General features: G+C 36.7%; 2 long non-coding RNA genes across 2 annotated transcripts; both read right to left on the bottom strand.

Annotated features, from left to right (window-relative positions):
• Positions 1–6,129: 6,129 nt before the first annotated feature.
• Positions 6,130–9,340, bottom strand: LOC129277621 (uncharacterized). Its single transcript, XR_010296711.1, has 4 exons — positions 9,019–9,340; positions 7,636–7,711; positions 6,868–7,065; positions 6,130–6,291 (listed from the first exon to the last, which is right to left on the bottom strand). It is a non-coding gene; the product is annotated as an uncharacterized LOC129277621 (long non-coding RNA).
• A 7,385-nt stretch (positions 9,341–16,725) lies between these two features.
• Positions 16,726–22,600, bottom strand: LOC129260054 (uncharacterized). The gene is made up of 4 exons (XR_010296710.1): positions 22,513–22,600; positions 21,164–21,243; positions 20,366–20,598; positions 16,726–19,915 (listed from the first exon to the last, which is right to left on the bottom strand). It is a non-coding gene; the product is annotated as an uncharacterized LOC129260054 (long non-coding RNA).
• Positions 22,601–27,247: the final 4,647 nt, after the last annotated feature.

The raw sequence follows: 27,247 nt of genomic DNA, 5'->3' as shown, positions 1-27,247 counted from the left end.
CCACCACCTGACAGACATTACATGACTTACATTACTCAGATACGCACTTCCTGAGCCCAGGCCAGTAGAAATCCTGGCCACTGTCTTCCTCACACCTGGATGTCCAGCAAGGGGAATATCATGAGCTAACCTAAGAATCTCTGCTCGATACTGGGGCGGGACAACAATCTGATCTACCGCAACCCAATCTTCATCAGCTGGGCGACCAGTACGACACCATTTTCGCATCAACACACCAGACTTGATGCAATAACACTGTGAGACCTTCTCTGCCTCCTCTGCTGTCAGAGCAACATGATACAAACCCTTCGGCCCGAATTCACAAAGGTGGTTTCGTTTGAAACCATGGTTTTTAGAAACCGTGGGTTTTAGAAACCATGGTTTTTCAAAAACCATGGTTTCTAAAACTTGCGATTCACAAACGATGGTTTCTAAAACCCACGGTTTCAACAGTGGTCTCAAATGAAACCATGGATTCAACAGTGGACTCAAATGAAACCATGGTTTAAACCGTGGGTTTTACCTCAAAACCAGGGATTTCCCCTTTTCTAGCGTGTACTGAGCATGCTCAGTTCATTAAAAACTTACATTCAACAAATAGCACTGGTAATATGGTCTGATTCTTCACTTACTACAACTTTTTTTGGTGAAATATTAAAAAAAGGGTGTAATTTTATGCGCTTCTAGCTATCTCGCGATTCCCATGTAGCAGGCCCGCGTTTATTTAGCTGCTGTACCGTATTGGTCGGCCCCGGCTCAAGAACTGACTTAATTTTGTGATCATAATTCATTTTCTTCACTTTTGTCGCAGAAGATAGACTTTCTTGTATTCCCTTAACTCAATTTCTTCATAGAGAGAGTAACATTCACTGTAGATGCACGATTGTTGAGGTTTGTCATATTTTCTCTCTGATCGTGAGTAGCGAAAATCGGATGAACGATTTGGTGCTTTTCATCGCAATACTGCGTAGCTCGGCCCCCGTAGCTGCCCGAATATCCTCAACGGAAGTGGGCGTGTAAAGAGCCGAGCTGAGCTGAGTGAAGCTTAATTTGACATCGTAGGCTCTGCCCTTCTACATTTTTAAATAAATGATTTTGTTTATGTATATTTATTTTCAATGGTGTATAGCTTAGTTTTAAGTAATAATAGGCTTCAATTTCTTTGACTTTTGGATGTTCGATTCAGGCTAAAATTAAATCCCCACTCCTCAGCATGCGTACAGTAATAAATTCACCAGACTAAAACCATAGATGGAGTGACCGGGAATTACAGGCCACCGCCTTCTTCCTATGATGATGATGATGAAATGTAGTACTAATATTTAATAACGTACGCATGCCGAGGGGGGGGGGGGGGGCGTTTTCGCCCCGGCCCCCGAAATATGGTGTGGGCATGCCGGGCCGAAGGAAGCGATCAATAAAATAAAAAAATAGGGGACTTAGCATTTTTTTACAGAATTTAAAATAACATGGATAAATTGATCTAATTTTGCCCCTTTCAATTCCTTGTTTTCCCTTGCAGCTTAATGAATAATATATTGCTTTTTTATATTATTTTTCCCCTGGTGTACAGCTTAGCCTTAGAATGAGTTCTATGCTTATTACGTGGTTGTTTGAGTATTAAGGGAAAATATACATGGGGCCGGCTTGGTACCCAGCAGTTGCCCCCCCCTGGAATTTTTAATAATTTAATTTTACTTAACATTTTCATATCCACTGAAAGTGTGCATGAAAAAATTCAGTTTCACTTTCAAAAATGCAAATTCGGTTAAGTATACAGTGTTTATAGATGTAATTATTCAAATTTATATGGTAAATAATAAAACCCACTTTACTAAGGGATATTATATTTCAAAAGAAGTATTTTGACTGTTGAATTCTATCTTGTGTATAGGCATTTTCCTGAGACAAATGGAGATAAGAAAAATTGAGATGTTGAGAGGGATGGAAATGTTGAGAGGAAAGAGATGGTGATGGAGATAATGGGAGGGATGGAGGTGATGAGGGTGATTGAGACGGGGGTGGAGGGGATCGGAGGATGGAGATGAGAGGATAGAGTAATGGAGATGGTGAGAGGAGGGATGGAGATGGTGAGGAGGAAGGGAGATGATCAGAGGAGGGATGTCGATGAGAGGGATATATATAGATAAGAGTGCTGGAGATAAAAGGCGGATGGAGATGAAAGGGGGATGATCATTACTATCGTCAACATCATTACCATCAACACTAACATCACCATTGCTATACATAAAAAAACAAAAAAAAACATCACCATTGCTATCATCTTATCGTCATCACCAACCTCATCATCATCACCAACCTCATCATCAACACCAACCCATCATCACCACCAACATCATCATTACCATCACATGTATGACCACCACCATCATCACCACCAACTTCATCATCACACCATCAGCAGCAACAACACCATTAAAATCCTCATCACCACCAAAGTCATCTTGATTATCTTCATGATTATTTCGTCCAAATCAGGAAAAGGGAATTAAGACTACTCTTGTATCTTTTCTGTATATCTTTAATTTGCATGAAATCACCTGGTACCTTGGAAAATCACATCAGGAAATTACATAAAAATATAACACACTGAAAATCTAATACTCAATTGGCATTTTATAACATATTGTAAAATTACAAATATTTGTGAAATAAATAAATACTTATTCCAGGTTTTGATATCTTGCCACATTCTTGTATTACAATACAACAATGGCCTATATGAATAATCATTAGTGTTCATTATTAGCTGGTGTTTTTCTGGTTGACCGAGTCAAGCTCTACTCGTTAGGCTGCCTGGTTTCCTCAACTAGGCCATCAGGTTATCCTTGGGGGGTCAATTGAAATTATATTTTTTCCAAGAAAATACATTAATTGCCCTTTTGTTTCATTCATGCCCCCTAAATGTGCATGTGCCAGGCCAAGCTAGTGTTTTCCCAGTTGCCCGAGTCGAGCTCTATTCATAAGGCTCAGATAGGCTGTTGCCCTGTGGACACATGAAAAGAATAAATTTCAACAAAAAACAAGGTGAACCACGTGTCTCGCCTGATATCACGATCAATAAACTATGCAATATGATCTTTTGACCTTGTCATCCTCTTGGACATACATGTACATGTGGTATTTAATACCCAATGGTTATCTGTGCAAAATGTAAACACAACTAATGCAAAAACAAAGATATTAGAGCAATTTAAATTGATGACCCTTGACCTCATCATCCTCATGGACACATATGCATATTTTGGAGCATGCAATAAACTTTCTGGGAGCTATCAAAGTTCTAAACATTTGAAAAATACAATTTGAAATATGTGAGAATATTTTACATGAAAAAGTAAATGAGGAATTTACATTTGATGCTTCGTGATTAAATAGTGTTTTTTTTAACAAACTGTTTAAATTTAAAAATCATTGAAGATACATGTAGTCTGTGAAAGAAACTAAATCTGATAAAAGTTAATTTCAAATACTTAAAAAAGAAATAGATTAGATAATTTCCTTTGTATTCATGTGAAATTCTCAAAAATCATGTGCTATTTCAACCCTAAAACCGCGGGGGGGGGGGGGGGTTGATTCAACCCCCCCACCCTCGACATTTTCCACGACCATTCCACTGTGAGAAATTATACGACCGTGCCGCTCGCCAACATTTTATTTTGAAGTCTTGCACATCTTTTGAGACCAAATTTACGATGCCTGGTATGCGGTTGGAAAATTACTCAACATTACATAAGTGCATGTCAGACCCAAAATTGCTCCAAAATGGGATTTTGTGTAAAAGGTCAATGTTGAGTTTTCTCATCTTCTTAATAAAGAAAACCAAAAGGTTGAACAAGTGGAATGCCTCTGGCCGTCTCACCTGCATCACGCGATTCAATATAGCAGCAGTGCTGATTTTGAAAACTACTATAACTCGCACAAGATGTTCAGTGATACTTGGTTACTCTTATTTCCACGTTTTATGAACTAGACCAATACACTTATAGAGATATGATGGCAATTCAACAAATACCCCCAACGTGGCCAAAGTTCTTTGACCCTAAATGACCTTTGACCTTGATCATGTGACCTGAAACTCGCACAGGATGTTCAGTGATACTTGATTACTATTATGTCCAAGTTTTATGAACTAGATCAACACACTTTCAAATTTATGGCTGTAATTCAACAAATACCCCAATTTGGCCAAAGTTCATTGACCCTAAATGACCTTTGACCTTGATCATGTGACCTGAAACTTGCACAGGATGTTCAGTAATACTTGATTACTATTATGTCCAAGTTTCATGAATCAGATCCATAAACTTTCAAAGTTATGATGGTAATTCAACAGATACCCCCAATTCGGCCAAAGTTCATTGACCCTAAATGACCTTTGACCTTGGTCATGTGACGTGAAACTCATGCAGGATGTTCAGTGATACTTGATTAACCTTATGTATAGGTTTCATGAACTAGGTCCATATATTTTCTAAGTTATGATGACATTTCAAAAACTTAACCTTAGGTTAAGATTTTGATGTTGATTCCCCCAACATGGTCTAAGTTCATTGACCCTAAATGACCTTTGACCTTGGTCATGTGACATGAAACTTAGGCAGGATGTTCAGTAATACTTGATTAACCTTATGGCCAAGTTTCATGAACTAGGTCCATATACTTTCTAAGTTATGCTGTCATTTCAAAAACTTAACCTCAGGTTAAGATTTGGTGTTGACGCCGCCGTCGCCGTTGCCGCCGCCGCCGCCGTCGCCGTCGGAAAAGCGGCACCTATAGTCTCACTCTGCTATGCAGGTGAGACAAAAACAAAGATATACATAGGAAATTCATAAAACAATAAAATACATAAGAAATTCATTTTCAAACTAGGATTTTTTATATATATTTGATTGTTAGCATTTTATAGCAATGGTATAAAAGTATAATTTACACATAAATTAGCATAATTCATATAAAAGATCTGACAATTTCGGAAAAATTAACCATATAATTTCATTGCACATTACATCCCCCACTATTATCATACCAATTTTCAAGGCGTTTACGTGATCATTGGCCAAGATCTCAAGGGAGGTTGCTTCAACCCCCAGTAAAAAAGCGTTAAAAGAAAAGACACAAATAAATAATGAAATTCTTACATGTACATACAAAAATACCTGTTCTAGAGCAAGTCCACTGTACAACAAAAAGTTTATTTGAATGGATAGATAAAAATAAAACATGCATGACACTGACAACATCAAAATATGATGTAAAATAAGTAATGACATATCAAAGATTCACACAAATCACTTATATGCACAAAACAGGTGATATGCAATTAAGTCTATGTCACAGTCTTTCTTTTGCATATCAAGATATGAAATATATTATAAAACTTGAATTTTTACAGAATTCACAATTACAAGTCTTCATTGAATTGAGTTCAGGTTGCCACAATGGCTTTTTACACAAATTTCAGGGAGAAATCAAAGCATACCGGTACACCTGTATTACACATTATGAGGCAAAAAAAAAATCATATTTAATGATATATTTCAAAAGAAACGGTGAATGGAGAACGTCACTTGGTCGTTTATGTGCATAATGACCAGGATGTGCACAGGTGTTTTGTGAAAATAACTTATAAGCAAAACTTCAAAATGTCAGAACTTTCTCATTTTACATCAAATTTTAATGAAAGTTTCAGTGTTATGCTCACTGGACTTTTCTCTATTATATCAAAGAAACTCTTTGTTGGGGTGGACTTGCCCTTCAAAAAAGTACAAAGCTTGTGTTCCTCCAGGAATTCTTATTATCTTATATAGACATGGGTCCCATCGATCACACATATGACTATTGAATTCCTGTAGTACTGGTACTCAAAATAATAATATAGAGTATTTATATTGCGCACATATCCACCTTATTAGGTGCTCAAGGCGCTCCTATATTATTCGGCTAAGCTAGGCGTTCACAGCTTCTTGAGGAATTACTTCCTACCAGTACCCATTTACCTCACCTAGGTCGAGTGCAGCACCGTGTGGATCAGTTTCTTGTTGAAGGAAATTATGCCATGGCTGGGATTCGAACCCACGACCCTCTGTTTCAAGGTCCGTGAGACTAATCCACTGGGCCACAACGCTCATACAGTTGTTGTTGGGTAGCCTCAATCTCATCTCTGGTTGTTGAAGTTCTCACAAAACCTTTCTTCTTGCTATGGCTTGCTAAACATCTTTGATCACTCAACAGCTGATGTCTCATCACCATGTATTCCCTGAAATTATCCTGTAAATGAAGATATATTGCCAGAAGTTGCACATTACTCTCTGATTTTATTTTTTCAGATGACAAAGATAAAACAAGAAATAACTATTTCATCGTCTTTACATTCAAAGATTTAAAAAAAATCATTTTTGATCCCATATGGAATCCTTTAAATATCATAGAACTCAGTTTAACATTACTTTACTGGTCTAAAGGTTAAACTTTTCCCAACCCCATAAACAATTGTGTGACAAACATACATTGAGCAAAGCAGATGCAATACTTTTTTCAAATAACCAAGATAATTATACCACCTAAATGTAAAGTATGGATTTTGGAAGAATCTGTCGACAATGGATGACAAAACTTCTAGTTCTAATTTACATTTCTGATTGTATTTTCTATTTTTTTCAAAAATATAAAATAATAATCATAGGCTCAGTTCATTGTGAATTAAAAACAGGCAGTTGCCAAAATTTATTATCACTTTTTACATTGAGTTCGATTTCTTTTTACAGCAACATCACTAATATTTGCATACACTAGGCTTGTCTTGAGATGTTTATGTCATAACTTTCTTATAAAAGAAATACTTACAGCATACAAACGCAGAATTGTCGATATTTGCAGATACAAAGGTAGTCGATCACTAGGCCCTTTGTCCCTCCTCAGGCTCAGATCATCTTCAAGCATGTTGATAAGGTAGCGTGTGGTGCTTGAAAGCTTCATCCTCGTACAAGTCACAAAGGTTCCTCCTGTCAATGACTCCTAATTGCAGTTCTGGTTGGCATATTCCTAGTGAGTTAGAATAGAGTAAGAAGCAAAAGAAAATATTTAAACAACATTGAATAAACAACAACTATGTATTAACTACCTTTACTGCATATTGTCGAAATTTATTGGCCTACCTTTTGAGAAATCTGCATATTTGGTCAGTTGACTTATGAATTCCTTATTTTGCCAACCTAATCACATTGTCATTCTCATAAATTTAAATTGATCAACTGGATCTACAAAATTTTTGACATTTAGGCATGTACTCTATTAGACAGGAATAACCGTCGTTTCTGGGGATTTCCTTAACAATTTCTGACATTTCACTATAATCCTTTACGCAGTTCAGCGGAACAACCAAAATACAGAGACTGAAGCCTTTGGTCTAGTACTCTATGACCATTGATCATGTGACACAGAATTCAGATTAGTTCAGTAACTGTCAGATGTGTACGTCAACCAAGTTTGAAATTGATCAAAATACATGCTTCTTTATCATGAAACCAATTTTATGATTAATTTTTTTAGATGGTGACAAAGAAAAAAAAAAGAAAATAGACAATAGTCCACATAGAAAAAAAATAAACATACCTCTCTAACAATCCTCCTTCATTCTTCAGGACAGCCTGCACATGTTGTAAGATGTTTTCATCCATTCGAAAATTTACTGCGGAAATAAAAAAAGTACAGACCTGTAGATCTACATGAAATAACTTTTTTTTTTAATATAATGGACATAATTCAACATGTCTCAAATCTGCCAGATTAAATGATAGTATTTCCAACCAAAATGTAAATTCATAATATCATTTGCTAAAATAATGTATTCAATGAATTGTTCTATAGAATGGCGCTCCATAACGTAGCTCATCTTATTGTAGCTACATCATATAAACAAACTGAGTCAAGCCTATGTATTACGCAGGGTGAGCAAGGGATGGCAAGATTTTGCAATGGCCACTAGTCACTAGATCGGTCTGGTAAGAAACCTCTAATTTTTCATGTTTTCATTATTTAGGCCCTACATAATAATTTGTTATTCCTTTTATATGCTTTAGTTTAGGTGGTAAAAAGGTATAAAATTTAAATTAATTCCATTCAGTGTATTCTACCAATTGGCAGTGATGTGGATATTGAAGGGGATTCCATCATTGACAATTTTACCAACTTCTTCGACACACACTGACACAGCCCTAGCTACGCAGGCCTGCCCTAGCCTAGCGCGTGCTCCGGCTCCATAATGATAAGACACTGTCAACTCAAAATTTTAAAAATATCATCACAGAGTCCTCGTCCTCGAGCCGAGGCTAGATCTAGTTCAAACATTTCTCCAGTTGGATCCGATTCTGAATAAGTAAATTTTGAAGAAAAAAAATTGCGAACACTATTATTATAGACAGGATCTACAAACAATTAACAATGACTAGACACAGTTTATAGGAAGTGTTTTCCCATTCACTAAATTTACCCAACAAGGCAATAACAACACAGCCTCACAGGCAACATGCCCATTAATTAACTTATTATTATTAAGTGATGCTGTTTGTGCAGTTACTTTAATTTATACTAAAAAAATCATATCAAACTAAGGTATAAATAAAGAATAAAATTTTCTTGAATTTTGCACAATTGTGGTTGAAAGTCTGACTACTTTGGCGGCTTTGTCATGCATCGCTTCTCCAGAGCTGAGGCTGAGCTAACCAAGGGAGCTCAGGCCTGGAGCTCCCTGGCCTGGTTAGAGCTGAGCGATTCGGTACGGAGAGCTCTTCATAATCTTTTGACAGGACACAAAACTACACGCGTGGGACTAGAAAATAACTTGCGTGCGATAATGCTTTTCCCCATCACGAGTCCACCGTTCCGCTCCTAAATCTGCATGCATTTACAGCATTAATTATAATATTTCTTCACAAACAAATACACACAGACGTAGAAAAAATATTCATCGTCGCTATAAAATGGTAAATTACTCACGATGTTCTCACAGCTCGGCAAATACCGATATTACACGCTTCGCTTCTAGCTTCTTTTCTTTTCATGCAAATCTATTTATCGTCGTCTATCTCCACTTGCTCAGCAATGTACCGAAATACTGTTCTGTGATTGGTCAATGTGCCTAAAAACCATGGTTTTTCTAAAACCCACGGTTTGAAACCACCTAAAACAGTTGACTCAAAATCATGCCGAAAACCCACGGTTGAAACCATGGTTTCATTTGAAACCACCTTTGTGAATCGCAAAATCAGTAAAACCCACGGTTGAAACCATGGTTTCTGCAAAAACCACCTTTGTGAATTCGGGCCTTCAAGTCTGCAGCTGACTGTTGGGCTGCAATCAAGGCAGGCTGGCTGAAAACAGTCCTATCATCACCAGTCTGACTATTCATACTCTCACTCAGATCTCTGAAAATTGTATCCCCTACATCTATGTCACCACCATTTTCAACCTCTCTCTCATCTCTCCCTGCCATAGCCTGCGCTCTAGTAACTGCACACGATGGAAAAATACATGGGATAGCCGTTTTCAAAGCCTCTGTCTTGGAATCCACTACCGGCATGTCACTCAACACAGTAGATGGCTGCACCTTACCCCCAGCCAAACCATTTCCAAGCAGCATTGTGATTCCTTTCATAGGCAATCGAGAAACAATGCCAACTGTCACTCGCCCAGAAACCAGCCCACTACAAAGTTCTACATCATATAGAGGAACAGATTTGAAACCCTCATTCCCATCTTGGATCAGAACTCTCATGCCTGTGAAACAGCAAGATTCCAAGGATGACTGAACAGAGCCAGTATCTCTCAAAATCACAACAGGAAATTTTTCTCCATCAACAGTGAACTTCACCGTGCCATCAGAAATAAATTCATTGTATCCTTCATCCACCCCATCACGAAACTTCTGCTTTACCCCATCACCACACACAGGGTCTCCTATACAAACCGTAGCCGGCCGAACAAACCGCTGGCCTGGACTTTATTCTGACCAGTATTCTTGTCCTTTAGTTTCTGACAATGATAAATAAGGTGCACATCCTTCTTACAGTATGCACAAAACAACATGCCCTCTGGTCTAACACCATTAGCTTGGCTACCACCACTCAACTTACTCTTCGGTGACTTTGACCTCTCTACTTCCTTATGTAACGTCTTGGACCTAATCCAACCAAAACCACTCGCTAACGGACTAGGAGGTTGGAGCTGCGATGCGCTACTTCTATGTGACAACCCATACCCATCTGCCAGCATTGTAGCATTTCTGACACTAACAACAGCATGATCATTCATGTATGTTTTAACATCACGGGACATGCATCTTGTGAACTCATCAATCAAAATAACCTCACGCAGTGATTCATATGTCGTCTCAATTCTCAGAGACCGGATCCATCTATCAAATGCGACCTCTTTGCGACGTGCAAACTCAACACAAGTCTCTGCGGGATCCCTCTTGAGATCACGAAACATCTGACGGTATACCTCTGGGACTAGCTCAAACGCCTGAAGGATGGCATCTTTCATTTTCCAATAGTCAAAAGCGTGATCATAGCTCAATGCAGACACGACAGACTGTGCCTTGCCTGAAATGACTTGCTGAATGAGCAATGCCCAGTCACTTTCAGGCCATTCTATTTTCCTGGCTACTCTCTCAAACAAAAGAAAGAACGAGTCTAAATCAGTCTCATTATACCTTGGAATAAGCTTTACCCTGGCAGAGAACCCAGCTTCAATTGACCTTTTCTCTCTCTCACCCAACTACCCACTCTGAGACACCATTTCACTATGCCGCATCATCTCAAACTCCAGTCGCTTTCTTTCCATTTCCCTCTCATGCTCAGCAGCTCTCAGCCTATCTCTTCTTTCTTCGAGTTCAATACGGGCCAGTGCAAGCCGTACCTCATCACCGTCAAGTTTAGTTCTGTCATCACAATCATTATCAGAATCACCACTCACACTTTCAGGTATCAATTCCGCACGGGCCGCAATAGCAAAAAATAGCTCTGCCTTAGTCTTCAAACCCGAAAGTTCTAGCGACATTTTCTGTCCAACCGCTATCAGATCATCTTTATGCAGCTGACGCAAGCCAACGAGTGTAAGGTCTGCCTTAAAAAACGTATCTACATTAAACTGTGCCATATTTCTCTATCCAGTAAATCGACAGAAAAAAAGAAGAATAAAAAGAAACAAGTATTTAGGAGATCTAACAGAACACTGTCTAAAAAAAATCATTAAAATGTCATGCGCCCATGCCACGGCCCAGGCTATGTCACACGTGCTTCAGTTTCGAAACCAGGCATAAGTTTAGGCCTAATGTCAAAATAGTATGACCCAGTCTAACAAGAGACAAAAAAAGTCACATAAAAAACTCATCTAACTCTAAGGCTCTAGAATGGCATAGGACCTAGATTGACTAAAGAATCAAGGATAGGTCTAAATCACCGAAGAAGACAACGTTACGAAATGAAGTCTGTTCTTGCCGGCCAAACTCATCCAGGCAATGAACAGAGCAGAATCGTGACGAAAAATGTCCTGAAAAGTGTACAGTAAGAATATTAAATAGCACCAGGCAACGACTGAAGTACAAGCTATTTAATAAATAGACATAAATCCTGAAATCGAGATCACAAACAACGCCTACGCTACGTAGCTACATGTAGTACAGATGTCAGAAGTGGCCGAGACTAGTAGGCAAATGCCAAAGCAGAGATAAACCCGACATCAAATTAGATACGTGGGACAATCACGTAAACCAAAGCGAGATCGGACACAACCCGAGCAAGAAAAATGGCTTGTAAAATTATATTTCGGACAAGCCCCCATATGTCATATCAGGGAGGGAATCTTAAGAAAATACCATTCCTGGTATGACTATCACAACAACTCCATCAACAATATAAAACAGAAAAGAACGGAAATAGAGACAATAATTCATAAAATTACCTTGACACTTCTTTTATTACGCGAAGGCCCCCCATGCGCTGACAAGAATCGCACATGTACATGAAACCACCTAAAATTCTCTCTCTCTCTCCTACCTTCCGATATTAAAACAGTCCCTCATACACAGTTTAGACGCAGGACAAATAATGCTCTGACAACCAAAACTAACTTCTCATCAGCATCAGCAAAAATGTGAATGGTCTTTTAAGACTAAAACTAAAATGGATCTTATATTGAACTTAAATCGATTTTGAAATTGATTTTAAATCGTTTTAAAATCAATTTTAAAATCGTAATTATACCTGCCCTAATTATTCCATCAACCCCTCTTTTCCCTTCTCTTCAAAATCACTTTGCCACTTTTAGACAGTTATAATTCTAAAATCGATTTTAAAATTGTATCTTAAATTGATTTTAAAAGCTCAAACATTTTTCAAGACAAGGCGATATCGTGGCTAGCCAACTGTCTTGGAAAATGTTTGAGCTTTTAAAACCAATTTGAAATACGATTTTACAATCGATTGTAAAATTGATTTCAAAATCGATTTTATAATCAATTTTAAATTCGTAATCAACCGAATTTTACCATCAACCCCTCTTTTCCCTCCTCTTCAAAACCACCCTGCCACTTTCAGAAAGTTGGCTAAGCCACGATATCGCCTTGTTAATCCTTATTATTTAGTCCTCCTTTAGGGCTCCGTCTATGGGATTTTAATGTTTTTTTAATACAGGAGAGCCCTAAAGGAGGATTAAATAATAGGGATTGATAAGGCGATATCGTGGCTAGCCGACTGTCTTATATATGTTTGAGCTTTTAAAATCGAATTTTTAAATACGATCTTAAAATCGATTTTAAAATTATAACTGTCTAAAAGTGGCAGAATGGTTTTGAAGAGCAGGGAAAAGAGGGGTTGATGAAATAATTAGGACAGGTACAATTACGATTTTAAAATTGATTTAAAATGGAATTTTAAAATCAATTTTAGCCTGCTCTTTTATCCTGCTTTCAAATAAATGGAAATGCTACATGCATTATTGGTAACTAGGTGTTAACTTGTTTAAACAATAATAAAATCGATCTAAGATCGATTTTAGATCAGTTTTAGTATTAGTTTTAAAAGCCGATTCACATTTTTACTGATGCTGACGAGAAGTTAGTTTAATTGTCAGAGCATTATTTGTCCTGCGTCTAAATAACTGTGTCCGATCGAGGGACTGTTTTAATTTTGCGAAGGTAGGAAAGACAGAGAGAGAGAAAGACTCCCCGTTCAGCTCAACGTATACCTTTCGCACGCGAGCACAAAATAGATCAATCAAGCACATCACCTAATGCAATGTCTCGTGAATTTAGGTAGGGAATATTTTAGGTCTCCAGTTACTTAAAACACGATATGGCCCTTTTATCTATAAAATAAGACCAATTTTATGAGAAATGGACAATAATTAAGAGCAAAATTTTAAAACGCTGATCGGAAAGATCGTCCTCACAGCTTATTACGTATTAGACAGCTGGCAGCCGTCTGTTTCGAGGAGTTTTTAAACATTTTTATTTCTCCTCATACACAGACGGCTCGCTATCGTGCAGCCACCATTAGGGGGTTAGCAATGCAAAATCCCCCAGACGGGGCTCATCGATTTTTGTCTTTATTTCATAAAAATATATGAAAGGAACCGTACCAAAATAAAGATTATTATTCTGTCTTGTCCTAAAATGCACCAAAAACGGGTGAAAATAAACTTAAAAGGGGGAAAAACAGTGACTTACTTCGGCTGTCGCGCAACTTCACTTCCCTGTTTTATTGGAACTTAATACTTAAACATATGGCCATTGAGTCCCTGTACAGATCGAGCTAGAACTTCGGTCTCTGTATTTGGTGAGTGGAGCCAACGGAGTTCAGCGGAACAGCTGGAGCCAAAAACGCGATGTCGACAGAGCGGTAGCACTCTTGAGTGAGCTCCTGAAAACATACTATATTTTGGTGGAAAATTACATGCCTACTTGGATCAAATATTGCCAAAATGGATGTTAGACAGAAAGAGTACAATCTACGGGGGCAACCAGGTAAAAAAGCCAACAATACTGGGTCTAAAAGGAGGGAAACTGGTCAGAAAAACTTGGGAATCGCAAGCCACGATACGCATGACGCCACGTTGCCTCAGGGTGCCACGGCAGGCGCCAATTTCGCCGATACCTCCCGCACGTCCAGCACCAGCACGGTACACGATGTAAATGGACCGCCGACCCCCAACGCGGTACCTTCTGAATTAATGGCATTCATGAGCGACATTAGAGACATGTTTACCAGCTTCACCTCTCAGGTAAATACCAAACTTGATACGGTTGTTAATGAGATAACGAATTTGAAAACTGAAATGGAAGCAACAAAAAAGGTCATTTCTGACATAGAAACTAGCCTAACAAGTACATCTGGTCGTCTACTCGCCATTGAAAAAGATGACCTGCCCCAGCTACGTAATAACATAGACAAGAAGATTGAGGAGCTTAATGAGAAACTAACCCTTGGTGAAATTCATGATCGGAAACTTAATGGCCCGAATTCACAAAGGTGGTTTCGTTTGAAACCATGGTTTTTAGAAACCGTGGGTTTTAGAAACCATGGTTTTTCAAAAACCATGGTTTCTAAAACTTGCTATTCACAAACGATGGTTTCTAAAACCCACGGTTTCAACAGTGGTCTCAAATGAAACCATGGTTTCAACAGTGGACTCAAATGAAACCATGGTTTAAACCGTGGGTTTTACCTCAAAACCAGGGATTTCCCCTTTTTTAGCGTGTACTGAGCATGCTCAGTTCATTGAAAACTTACATTATACAGCTAGCACTGGCAATACGGTCTGATTCTTCACTTACTACAACTTTTTTTCGTTGAAATATCAACAATTGAAAAAAGTGTAATTTTATGCGCTTCTAGCTATCTCGCGATCCCATATTAGCGCGCGTGTACGTGTATTAGCTAGCGATACCGTACCGTAACATTGCACTGTATTGGTGTTCGACTCGGCCCCGGGCCCCCGCTCAACAACTGACTTAATTTTGTGATCATAATTTTCTTCCCTTTTGTCGCGGAAGATAGACTCTCTTGTATTCCCTCAACTCAATTTCTTCATAGAAAGAGTAAAACGCAGTGTAGATGCCCGATTTGTTGAGATTTGTCACCTTTTCTCTCTGATCGTGAGTAGCGAAAAACGGATTAATGATTCGGTGCTTTTCATCGCAATACTACGTAGCTCGGCCCCCGTAGCTGCCGGGGCGCTTCAGACCCGAAGATATCGCCAATGGAAGTGGGCATGTACAGTCAAAGAGCCGAGCTTGGCTGAGTTTAGTTTAGTTTAGTTTACTCCAACGATGTAGGACTAAGCCTGTTTATCGATGAAAGTAGAATGTCTATCGCTGCTCTCCTTTAGACAACATTAGATGAAGCTTGACATCGTAGGATCTGCCTTTCTAAATTCTACTTTTTTAAAATAAATATTTTGTAATTGTATGTAGGCCTATACCGGTATTTATTTTCCATGGTGTATAGCTTGGTTTTAAGTGGTAATAGGCTTCAATTTCTTTGACTTGTAGATGTTCGATTCATGCACAGGCACTGCAGGGGGGGGGGGGGGGATGTGTGGGCATACCGGGCCGAAGGAAGCGATCAATAAAAATAAGGGGCTTAGCATTATTTTTTTACAGAATTTAAAATAACATGGATGAATTATCTTACTTTGCCCCTTTCAATTTCTTGTTTTTCCCCTGATTTATTTTCTTTAACTTCTCTTGCAGCTTACTATGAATAATATGTTTCTTTTTACATTAATTTTCCCTGGTGTACAGCTTAGAATGAGTTCTATGCTTATTACGTGGCTGTTACTTTGAGTATTAAGGGAAAATATACATTGGGGCCGGCTTGGGACGATATAATCCCGGCCCCCAAAATGTACAAAAATCTACGCAGCAGTTGCCCCCTCCCCCTGGAATTTTTGAACATTTTAATTTTACTGAAAATTTTCATATCCACTGAAAGTGTGCATGAAAAATCTCAGTTTCACTTTCAAAAATGCAAATTTTGTTAAGTATACAGTGTTTACTATGTAATTATTCAACTTTATATGGCAAATAATAAAACCCACTTTACAGAGGAATATTATATTTCAAAACAAGTATTTTGACTGTTGAATTCTATCTTGTGTATATGCATTTTCCTGAGATGAATGGAGATGAGAAAAATTGAGATGTTGAGAGGAATGGAAATGAGAGTTGATGAGGGTGATGGAGATAATGGGAGGAATGGAGGTGATTGAGATGAGGGATGGAGGGGATAGGAGGATGGAGATGAGAGATGAAAGTATAGAGTGATGGAGATGGTGAGAGGAGGGATGGAGATGATGAGGAAGGGAGATGATTAGAGATGTAGATGAGAGGGATACATATAGATAAGAGTGATGGAGATGAAAGGGGCATGATCATTACTATCGTCATCACTCAACATTACCATCATCATCAACACTAACATCACCATTGCTATCATCTTTATTGTCATCATCAACCTCATTATCATCAAAACCATCGATACCATCACCACCATTACATGTATGACCATCACCACACTTGTCACCATCAGCAGCACCAACACAATCATCATCCTCATCACCACCAAAGTCATCTTGATCATCTTCATGATTATTTCGTCCAAATCAGAAAAAAAGAGAAAAGACTACTCTTTTATCTTTTTTGTATATCTTTAATTTGCATAAAACCACCTTGCACCTTGGAAAATCACACCAGGAAATTACATAAAAATATAACACACTGAAATCTAATACTCAATTGGCATTTTGAAAACATTGCAAAATTACAAACATTTTGTGAAATAAATACTCAGTCCAAGTTTTGATATATTGCCACATCATAATGGCCCAAATGAATAATTATTGTTAATTATTAGCTGGTGTTTTTCTGTTGCCTGATTCGAGCTCTACTTGTTAGGCTACCTGGTTTCCCAACTAGGCCATGATCAGGTTATCATTTGGGGTCAATTGAAATTATATTTTTTTCCAAGAAAATGCATTAATTGCCCTTTTAATTTGTCTCATTCACGCCCCCTAAATGTGCATGTGCCAGCACTGCCAGGCCAAGCTAGTGTTTTCCTGGTTGCCCGAGTTGAGCTCTATTCATAAGGCTACCTGGTTGCCCCAGCTGGGCTGTTGCCCTGGGGACACTTGAAAAGAATACATTTCAACAAAAAACAAGGTTAACCATCAGTCTCGCCTGATATCACAATCAAACTACAGTGTATGCAATATGATCTTTTGACCTTATTATCCTCCTGGACATGCATATGGTATTTAATCCCCAATGGTTATCTGTACCAAGTGTAAACACAACTGATGCAAAAACAAAGAAATGAGAGCAGTTTAAATTGATGACCCTCATGGACATGCATATTTTGGGGCATGCAATAAACTTTCTGTGAGCTATCAAAGTTCTAATCTTAAGCATTTGAAATAGACAATTTAAAATATGTGAAAATATTTCACATGAAAAAGTAAATGAGGAATTTACATTTGATGCTTCCTGATTAAATAGTGGTTTTTTAGTAAGGACTATTTGAATTAAATAATCATTGAAGATAGTCTGTGAAAGAAACTAAATCTGATAAAAGTTAATTTCAAATACTTGTATTCATGTGAAATTCTTAGTAATAATGTGCTCTTTTAACCCTCATTCTCCCGGGGGGGGGGGGCATAATGGCCCCTCCTTGACAATTTTTGCGATATATCTGCTGCGCAAAATTTTTTGACCTCGCCGCTCACTTACTTTTTACTTTCAAGTCTCGCGCAAATTTTGAGACCAAATTTGTGACGCCCGGATACGCGGTTACGACATTACGCAACATTATGTAAGTGCATGTCAGACCCCAAATTGCTCATAAACGTGATTTCATGTACAAATCCAATGCAGATTGTGTATTAGCCAATATTCATAAATGCATCATTATTTCAACTTTTACTGATTAAACTTAATTAATTTTACCTTAAAAAACAAAGAAATACATAAGAAATTAAAAAACAATAAAATGCATAAGAAATCGGTCTTGGTACCATAATTTTTTTCATTCACAATTGTTAGGAATGCTATAAAGAATATTTTCACCAAAAAATAGCATTCTAGGAGCTTTATTTAGTGAATCAGAGCAAAAAGTATGATTTCATGAATAAATTAGCATAATTAATTCATATAAAATAAAAATATATGAATTCAGTGAAATTTACCAATGCAACTGCGTAGATTACGTCATTCTCTACCATCATGCAAATTTTTGTTTTGATCGCGCAATCCGCGACTGAGGTCTTAAGGGGGGCCCCCCAGAATGACAAGAATCATAATACCCCGGGAGATTCAGGGTTAACCCTATAAAACCCCGGGGGGGGGGGGTGAATGAACCCCCTCCCTCAACATATTCCACAACCATTCCGCTGTGCGAAACTTAACGACCGTGCTGCTCGCCGACTTTTTACTTTGAAGTCTTGCACATCTCTTGAGATCAAATTTACGATGCCTGTGCATGCTGTTGGAAAATTACTCAACATTACAAAAGTGCATGTCAGACCCAAAATTGCTCCAAAATGTGATTTTGTGTACAAAGTCAATATTGAGTTTTCTCATCTTCTTCATATGGACATGATTATTTTTACTTTCATCAGCTGAAATTACTTGATTTCAGCATAATTATGCTTCAAAAAATGTTCTGCTTTAAATTTGGCAAAAAACAAAATCTTGAAAAAAAAGATATACATAAGAAATTCATAAAACAATAAAATACATAAGAAATTCATTTTCAATCTAGGATTTTTTTTTTCATTTTGATTGTTAGCAATGGTATAAAAGTAAGATTTATGCAGAAATTAGCATAATTAATTAATATAAAAGATCTGACAATTTCGGAAAAATTAACCAAACAGCATTGCACATGACATCCCCCACTATTATCATACCAATTTTCAAGGCGTTAATGCGATCATTGGCAGAGATCTCAAGGGAGGTTGATTCAACCCCCCCCCCTCTGTAAAGAAGGTGTTAAAAAGAAGACACAAATGAATAATGAAATTCTTACTTGTACATTACAGAAAATACCTGTTCTAGAGCAAGTCCACTGTACAACAAAAAGTTAATGTGAATGGATAGAGAAAAATAAAACATGCATGACACTGAAAACGTCAAAATAGGATGTAAAATAAGAAATTAATTACCAGTACTCGCAAAACAGGTGATATGCAAACAAGTCTATGACGTCACACACTCACTCTTTCTTCTGTATATCAATATATGAAATATATTATAATACTTGATTTTTTACAGAATTCACAATTGAGTATAGGTTGCCACATTGTCTTTTTACACAAGTTTCAGGGAGAAATCAAACCATACACCTGTATTAGCCATTATAAAAAAAAAAATCATATTTCATGATATATTACAAAAAAGAAACAGTGAGTGGAGAACGTCACTTGGTCACTCATTTGCATAATGACCAGGATGTGCATATATATCTGTTTTGTGAAAATAAGCGAAACTTCAAGATGTCAGAACTTTCTCATTTTACATCAAATTTTCAGTGTTATGCTCATTGGAGTTTTCTCTATTATATCAAAATAAACTTTTTGTTGGGTGGACTTGCCCATCAAGAAAGTACAAAGCTTGTTTCCCTCCAGGATATGTAGACATGGGTCCCATCGAACACACCTATGACTCTTGAATTCCTGTAGTACTGTACTGGTACTCAAACAGTTGTTGTTGGGTAGCCTCAATCTCAAGTTCTCACAAAACCTTTCTTCTGGCTATGGCTTGCGAAACATCTGATCACTCAACAAACAGATGATTGCAACACTGATGCCTCATCACCCTGTATTCCCTGAAATTATCCTGTAAATGAAGATATATTGCCAGAAGTTGCACCTTACTCTGTTACTCTGTTACTTTACTGGTCTAAAGGCTACACCATTCCCAACCCCATAAACATTTGTGTGACAAACATACATTGAGCAAAGCAGATGCAGTACTTTTTTTCAAATAACCAAGATAATGATACAACCTTAATGTAAAGTATGGATTTTGGAAGAATCTGTCCACAATGGATGACAAAACTTCTAGTTCTAATATACATTTCTGATTGTATTTTCTATATTTGAAAAAAAAAAAAAATAATCATATGCTCACTTCATTGTGAATTAAAAACGGGCAGTTGCCACAATCTATTATCACTTTTTACATTGAGTTTGATTTCTTTTTACAGCAACATCACAAATATTTGCATACACTAGGCTTGTCTTGAGATGTTTATGTCATAACTTTCTTATTAAAAAAAATACTTACAGCATACAAACGCAGAATTGTCAATACTTGCAGAAACAAAGGTAGTCGATCACTAGGCCCTTCGTCCCTCCTCAGGCTCAGATCACCTTCAAGCATGATGATGAGGTAGCGTGTGGTCTCTTTGGAAAAGCAATTCTGTGCTTGAAAGCTTCATCTTCGTACAAGTCACAAAGGTTCCTCCTGCCAATGACTCCTAACTGCAGTTCTGGTTGGCATATTCCTGTTGAGTTAGACTAGAGTAAGAAGCAAAAGAAAATATTTAAACAACTGAAAAAAAAACAATGTATTCTTAACTACCTTTACTGCATATTGTCGAAATTTATTGGCCTACCTTTTGAGAAATCTGCATATTTGGTCAGTTGACTTATTAATTCATTATTTTGCCACATCCTAATCACATCATCATTCTCATAAATATAAATTGATCAACTGGATCTACAAAATATTCGACATTTAGGCATGTACTCTATTAGACAGGAATAACCGTCGTTTCTGGGGATTTCCTTAACAATTTCTGACATTTCACTATAATCCTTACTCAGTTCAGTGGAACCAAAATACAGAGACTGAAGCTTTTGGTCTAGTACTCTATGACCATTGATCATGTGACACAGAATTCAGATTAGTTCAGTAACTGTCAGATGTGTACATCAACCAAGTTTGAAATTGATCAAAATAAATGGTTCTTTATCATGTCATGACAACAAATTTTATGATAAAAAATTGTTTAGACGGTGACAAATAATTTTTTTAGAAAATAGACGATAGTCCACATAGAAACAACAAAAATGAACATACCTCTCTAACAATCCTCCTTTCATAGTATCTTAGGACAGCCTGTGCATGTTGTAAGATGTTTTCATCCATTCAAAAATTTACTGCGGAAATAAAAACAAAGTACAGGTAGATCTACATTAAATTACTTTTAAATCTGATGGACATAATATAATTCAACATCTCTCAAATCTGCCAGATTAAACGATAGTATTTCCAACCAAAATGTTAATTCATATTATCATCTTTTTAAATAATTTATTCAATGAATTGTTCTATAGAATGGCGCTTCATAACGTAGCTCATCGTATTGTAGCTACATCATTATAAACAAACCGAGTCAAGCCTAGTATTGTATTACGCAGGGTGAGCAAGGGATGGGAATATTTTGCAATGGCCACTAGATCGGTCTGGTAAGAAACCTCTAATTTCATGAATTTTTTATGTTTTCATTATTTAGGCCCGATAAAATATTTGTTATTCCTTTTAAAAGCTTAGGTAATAAAAAGGTATGAAATTTAAATTAATTCAATTCAGTGTATCTAACCAATTATTGGCAGTGATGTGGATATTGAAGGGGATTCCATGCATCATTGACAATTTTACCAACTTCTTCGACACACACTGACACAGCCCTATGCAGGCCTGCCCTAGCCTAGCGCATGTCTAACAACTTGGGCTCTGGCTCCATGAAGACACTGTCAACTCAAAATTATAAAAATATCATCACAGAGTCCTCGTCCTCGCGAGGCTAGATCTAGTTCCAACATTTCTCCAGTTGGATCTGAATAAGTGAATTTTGAACACTATTATTGGAGACAGGATCTACAAGCAATTAACAATGACTAGACACAGTTAGGAAGTGTTTTCCCATTCACTAAATTGACCCAACAAGGCAACAACATGCAACATGCCCATTAATTAAGTGACTGATGCTGTTTGGTTAATTGTGCAGAACTTTACTTTAATTTACTAAAAATCATATCAAACTAAGGTATAAATTAAGAATACAATTTTCTTGAATTTTGCACAATTGTGGTTGAAAGTCTGACTACTTTGGCGGCTTTGTCATGCATCGCTTCTCCAGAGCTCAGCTTTATGAGCCGAGCTATTATTATTAAACCCAGGCCAGGGAGCTTAGCGATTCGGTACGGAGAGCTCTTCATAATCTTTTGTTTTGACAGGACACAAAACTACACGCGTGGGACTAGAAAATAACTTAAATGCGATAATGCTTTTCCCATCACGAGTCCACCGTTCCGCTCCTAAATCTGCATGCATTTACAGCATTAATTATAATATTTCTTCACAAACAAATACACACAGACGTAGAAAAAATATTCACCGTCGCTATGAAATGGTAAATTACTCACGATGTTCTCACAGCTCGGCAAATACCGATATTCCACGCTTCGCTTCTAGCTTCTTTTCTTTTCGTACAAATCTATTTATCGTCGTCTTACGTCTATATCTCCACTTGCTCAGCAATGTACCGAAATACTGTTCTGTGATTGGTCAATGTGCCTAAAAACCATGTTTTTTCTAAAACCCACGGTTTGAAACCACCTAAAACAGTTGACTCAAAATCATGCCGAAAACCCACGGTTGAAACCATGGTTTCATTTGAAACCACCTTTGTGAATCGCAAAATCAGTAAAACCCACGGTTGAAACCATGGTTTCTGCAAAAACCACCTTTGTGAATTCGGGCCATTTTGTTGGTGTATGGAATGGCCCCCCCAACTGACGAAAACATATATGACACAGTTCATCAAACAATTTGCTTCTTCATGAACATTTCAAAGCAGGAAGCTATGCAGATACCTCTTGTAAATGCCCACCGTCTGCCCTCAACCCCCCGAGGAGATCGTAATTCTAACCGCCAACCCCCTGCGATTATCATCAGATTCGGCCGCATGATGGACAGAGACCGGCTTCTTCAGGCCTACGAACGACGACCACGCCGGCAGCCGGACCCCCCTGGCAGCAGAGCATCGGACTCTCCGTCGCCTTTCAGTCGGGTCTCCATCCGTACGGATTTGCCTCCCAGCATGAAAAGAGAAAGAGGAAGATTGGCAGCAATTGCATACAACATTCGTAAGAACAATAACCTGGCAACCAGGATCAAAGTCACTGGAACCAAGATTTTGCTACAAACACGCAAACCTGTAAGGAATGGAGGCACGCCAGATCGATGGGCTAATTGGTCCGAGTAATCTTCATCCAAGAGCACCCATGTAATGTATTTGATTTGTTTATACATCATAGTCATATTTTATTAACTTACTAATTTGGATGTGAGTAAACTACAATTTTTTCACATGATCATTCGCTAAATTTTGACTTTTTATATGTAGTAAATTGCATACCACGGTTCAACTTATACATCTTGACCTAATTATGCCCAGTGAAAAAAATTCGTCCGTATGAGAAACAGGTTTTACTTCTGGAGTTTACTCAATATTTCGCATTTGTTGATACCAGTTTTCAGTGAAGATTCCAGTAAATGTATACCAGGCACTTACCTGTACTGTATCTATGCTGATGGAAGTAGCAACCAGATAGCATTCTCATTTTCTTTTAAATATCAATCAAAACTTACATCTCCATTTAAAGCATAAGATTTTTTTCTCTGGGGCCTATTAATTTACACAAAAAAAAAATTATAGTAAAACATATGTGCATTTAAAAATTGTGACTCTTTTTTGCTAAAATTTACGGGAATTCTAAGTATTGAACATCCTTAACTTGACTAACTCCTGGCGGTGCTTGTATTCATATAGCATTCTCATTTTCCTTTAAATTTAAGTAAATTTAAGTAAAAATAACCATTGTAAAGAGGTGAATGAGTTTGTAAGATATAACTTAGAATTTTAACGTAGGCCGTAGAGTAAACATTTCCTTATTTTGCTCTTCATGAAAGCATGTATGCGTAATATACAATGGGAGAGAAAGTATATAGTACTATGACTGTATGATCTTTTTTTTTAAGATAGTAGAAGAAAATTTTCATCTAGATCTTTTTTATAAACCCCTCTGAATTAAGATTCAAAACTTCAACTGAGTAAAATTTGGACATGCTTAGTGCCGGTTGAAACTTGGAATTGTTTTTTCACCCTCGTGGTTTTAATTTTTCAAAATAATACTCTATGGGCATGATGGGTTCACAATCCCATAAACGGATGGTCATGTGCATTATAGACTTGCCTTCGATTTTGAATCTTGATTCATTTATATCATCATGTGCATAGAAATGTTTGACCTTTTGTATTACAATTGCTAACAGTTTTATTGACGTAGTCATTCACATGATTAACACAAGCTCTTTTGATAAAAATATAAATTATAATCATGTTAATCATGGTACATTTATTTTAGACCAATGGAGGAAAGAACCTGGTCATTTCAGATGATTTTTTTTTTCTTTGCATTTTTAACTTTTCTGTTTACAAATACGAAGGATGTTAAAGTAATAACCATTCTTTTTGTTGCTAACTGTATTGGACAGAAGATGTAAGCTAGTTCAATGATGAATTGAGTTAGATTTATTTACTAATTCTACAGTATGAAAATGACCTGCAGCCAGTAGAGCATTATTTTTGTCTAAATAATTTATCCGGTAATTGAAACATGATAAACGATGTGTTTTATAGGTGTCGGACAAATTTTGAAATTGGTTCCTAACTTCGTGTTATATATTTATAAATATATCTTTTTTTAGAGTTCAAACAGAAATATAGATTGTAACTCTGGATTTTTTTTTTTTATCTTTGAGTTTTAATTTTGAAGAAGAAAAAAAAATCTTTACTGATCATAATCATAAGTGTACATTGCTGTTTTAAGGTCAAAAGAGGAAAGAACTTTGAAGTTTTGTCATGTAGGTTTACTCTGTTCACTGAGGACGTATATAGGACATGATTATTTGTAAAAGCAGTAACCATTCTACATAAGAAAAAGATAGCTTTAGTTAATTTGTTTTTGACAAATCAACTATGATTAATGTACAGTGTAATATGATCTGGATCTCAGACGATCATTCTTTTTATTCATCAATTCAGCGGTATTTCGATCAAGCCAAACAAATTGTATACCAGGTGTAAGAGTAGAAGTTTTATTTAAATGTACGAACACCATAACTACATTCGAATGCCTTTTCACCTTCTTTCAGTTTTCTGGGAAGCATGCCCTGAATAATTTGAATTTGTGTCATTCCTTATTCTATTCTATATATGGGAGGCTTCCCAGCTTGTTTTATTCACGGGAGCTCACCCAACTCTTTTATGCTTATTTAGTACAAAAAATTTACGATGCAATTGACATCATATATAATTGCCAATGTTTACCTGATTACTTTTCATGTGTTTGTGCTCCTTTTCTTCATAGGAATGTGTATACCGGTAACCAGTTTTTCTTTGTCCAATTATTATTCTCTCCAGGTCCTTGCCTCGCTGACACTCAGAGCACGCGGTCTCGTCGGTCTCTTCAGGAAGCGACTCTTTTGCATTTCGTGTTTTTCTCTTTCAATTCCCAGTGATTGAAAATTTCCCCTTTTCAGTGTTGAATGATGATGAGTTTTACAATTTGTTTTACGAAACCCAAAATACTAACAACAATTCTTCTTTTGAAAATCTCGTATCAATGGAGATGAATTTAGCTGCAGATTTAAATGAAAATAACGACTATAATTATCCAAGTTCGAATTACTTTACAATAAATCAATTTAATTATCTTGATAAATCTACAAATACACTTTCAATAATGCACATGAATATAAGGAGCTTGAGCTCTAATTTCGACAATTTACGCCTTTTATCCGATTCATCTTCACAAACCAAAATGTCCATAATCGCGCTAACTGAGACATGGTTATCACAGGAATCTGATGGTTTAATACTCACTTCCTGGTTACACATTTGTAGAAAACCATAGGGGTAATACACGGGGAGGAGGGGTAGGTATCTATATCAATGAACGACTAGAATATTTTACTCACAATGATCTTAATTGTATGAATGAAATTGCTGAATCTCTTATCATTGAACTTCGGGTACCAAACTCTAAAAACATAATGATCGCAGTATTTTATAGACCTCCTAACTCCAACACAAATAATTTTTTTGAATACTTGCAAGACTTTCTACAAAATCCGGTTTTTTATAATAAAGATTGTTATGTGGTAGGTGACTTTAATATAGACATATCTAAATCTAATCACAATAGGTCACATGAATTTTTGGATTTCATGCTTTCATCATCCTTTTTACCATTGGTAACAAAACCCACTAGGGTTACTAACCAATCTGCAACCCTTATTGATAATATTTTTTGTAATGTTTCTCCTCTACCCGAGTCTGTAATAATCTTATCTGATATTTCTGACCATTTCCCGATATTTTCAAGAACTCCGTTTAGGTTAGCAAAAAAAGATACCCCGCAACATAAATTCCGACGACTAACACCAAATAATTTACAGAGCTTAAAAGATGGTCTTGAAGACGCGGATTGGTCTGAGGCATTCAGTTCTCAAGATACAAATACAGCATATAATATATGTATGAAATTTTTTACTTCAAATTTAGATAGACATGTACCATTGGTCAGTAAATGTAATAATTATAAAAAGAGTCCAAGACTTCCTTGGATATCGAAATCAATATTACGATCAATAAATCGCAAAAATAACTTATACTATGCCGATAAAATTAATCGCTCAGAAAAGTCACATCGTAAATATACTACATATAAAAATACCCTCACTAAATTATTGCGGAGTGAAAAACGAAAATATTTCACAAATCAATTAATTCGTTTCAAACACGACATCAATAAAACATGGAAAACAATAAACACTGCCATAAATAAACAAAGCACAAAAGCACGCATAAAAACAATAAAGCACAATAATGTTGAAATTCATGATTCTTTTCGTATAGCTGATATATTTAATCAATACTTTACACAAATTGGCAAAAGTCTTGCAGACAATATACCATTAACACAAATTTTTTTTACAGATTTCATTCACCAACCAAACCCTAATTCTATATTTTTAGTACCAGTACATAGAAATGAAATAATAGATATAGTGAACAACTTAAAAAACAAAAAA

Source organism: Lytechinus pictus, unplaced genomic scaffold (assembly GCF_037042905.1).
Source record: "Lytechinus pictus isolate F3 Inbred unplaced genomic scaffold, Lp3.0 scaffold_19, whole genome shotgun sequence".
Taxonomy (NCBI): domain Eukaryota; kingdom Metazoa; phylum Echinodermata; class Echinoidea; order Temnopleuroida; family Toxopneustidae; genus Lytechinus; species Lytechinus pictus.
The sequence above is the reverse complement of the archived record's forward strand: the minus strand, read 5'-3'. Positions and strand labels throughout refer to the sequence as shown.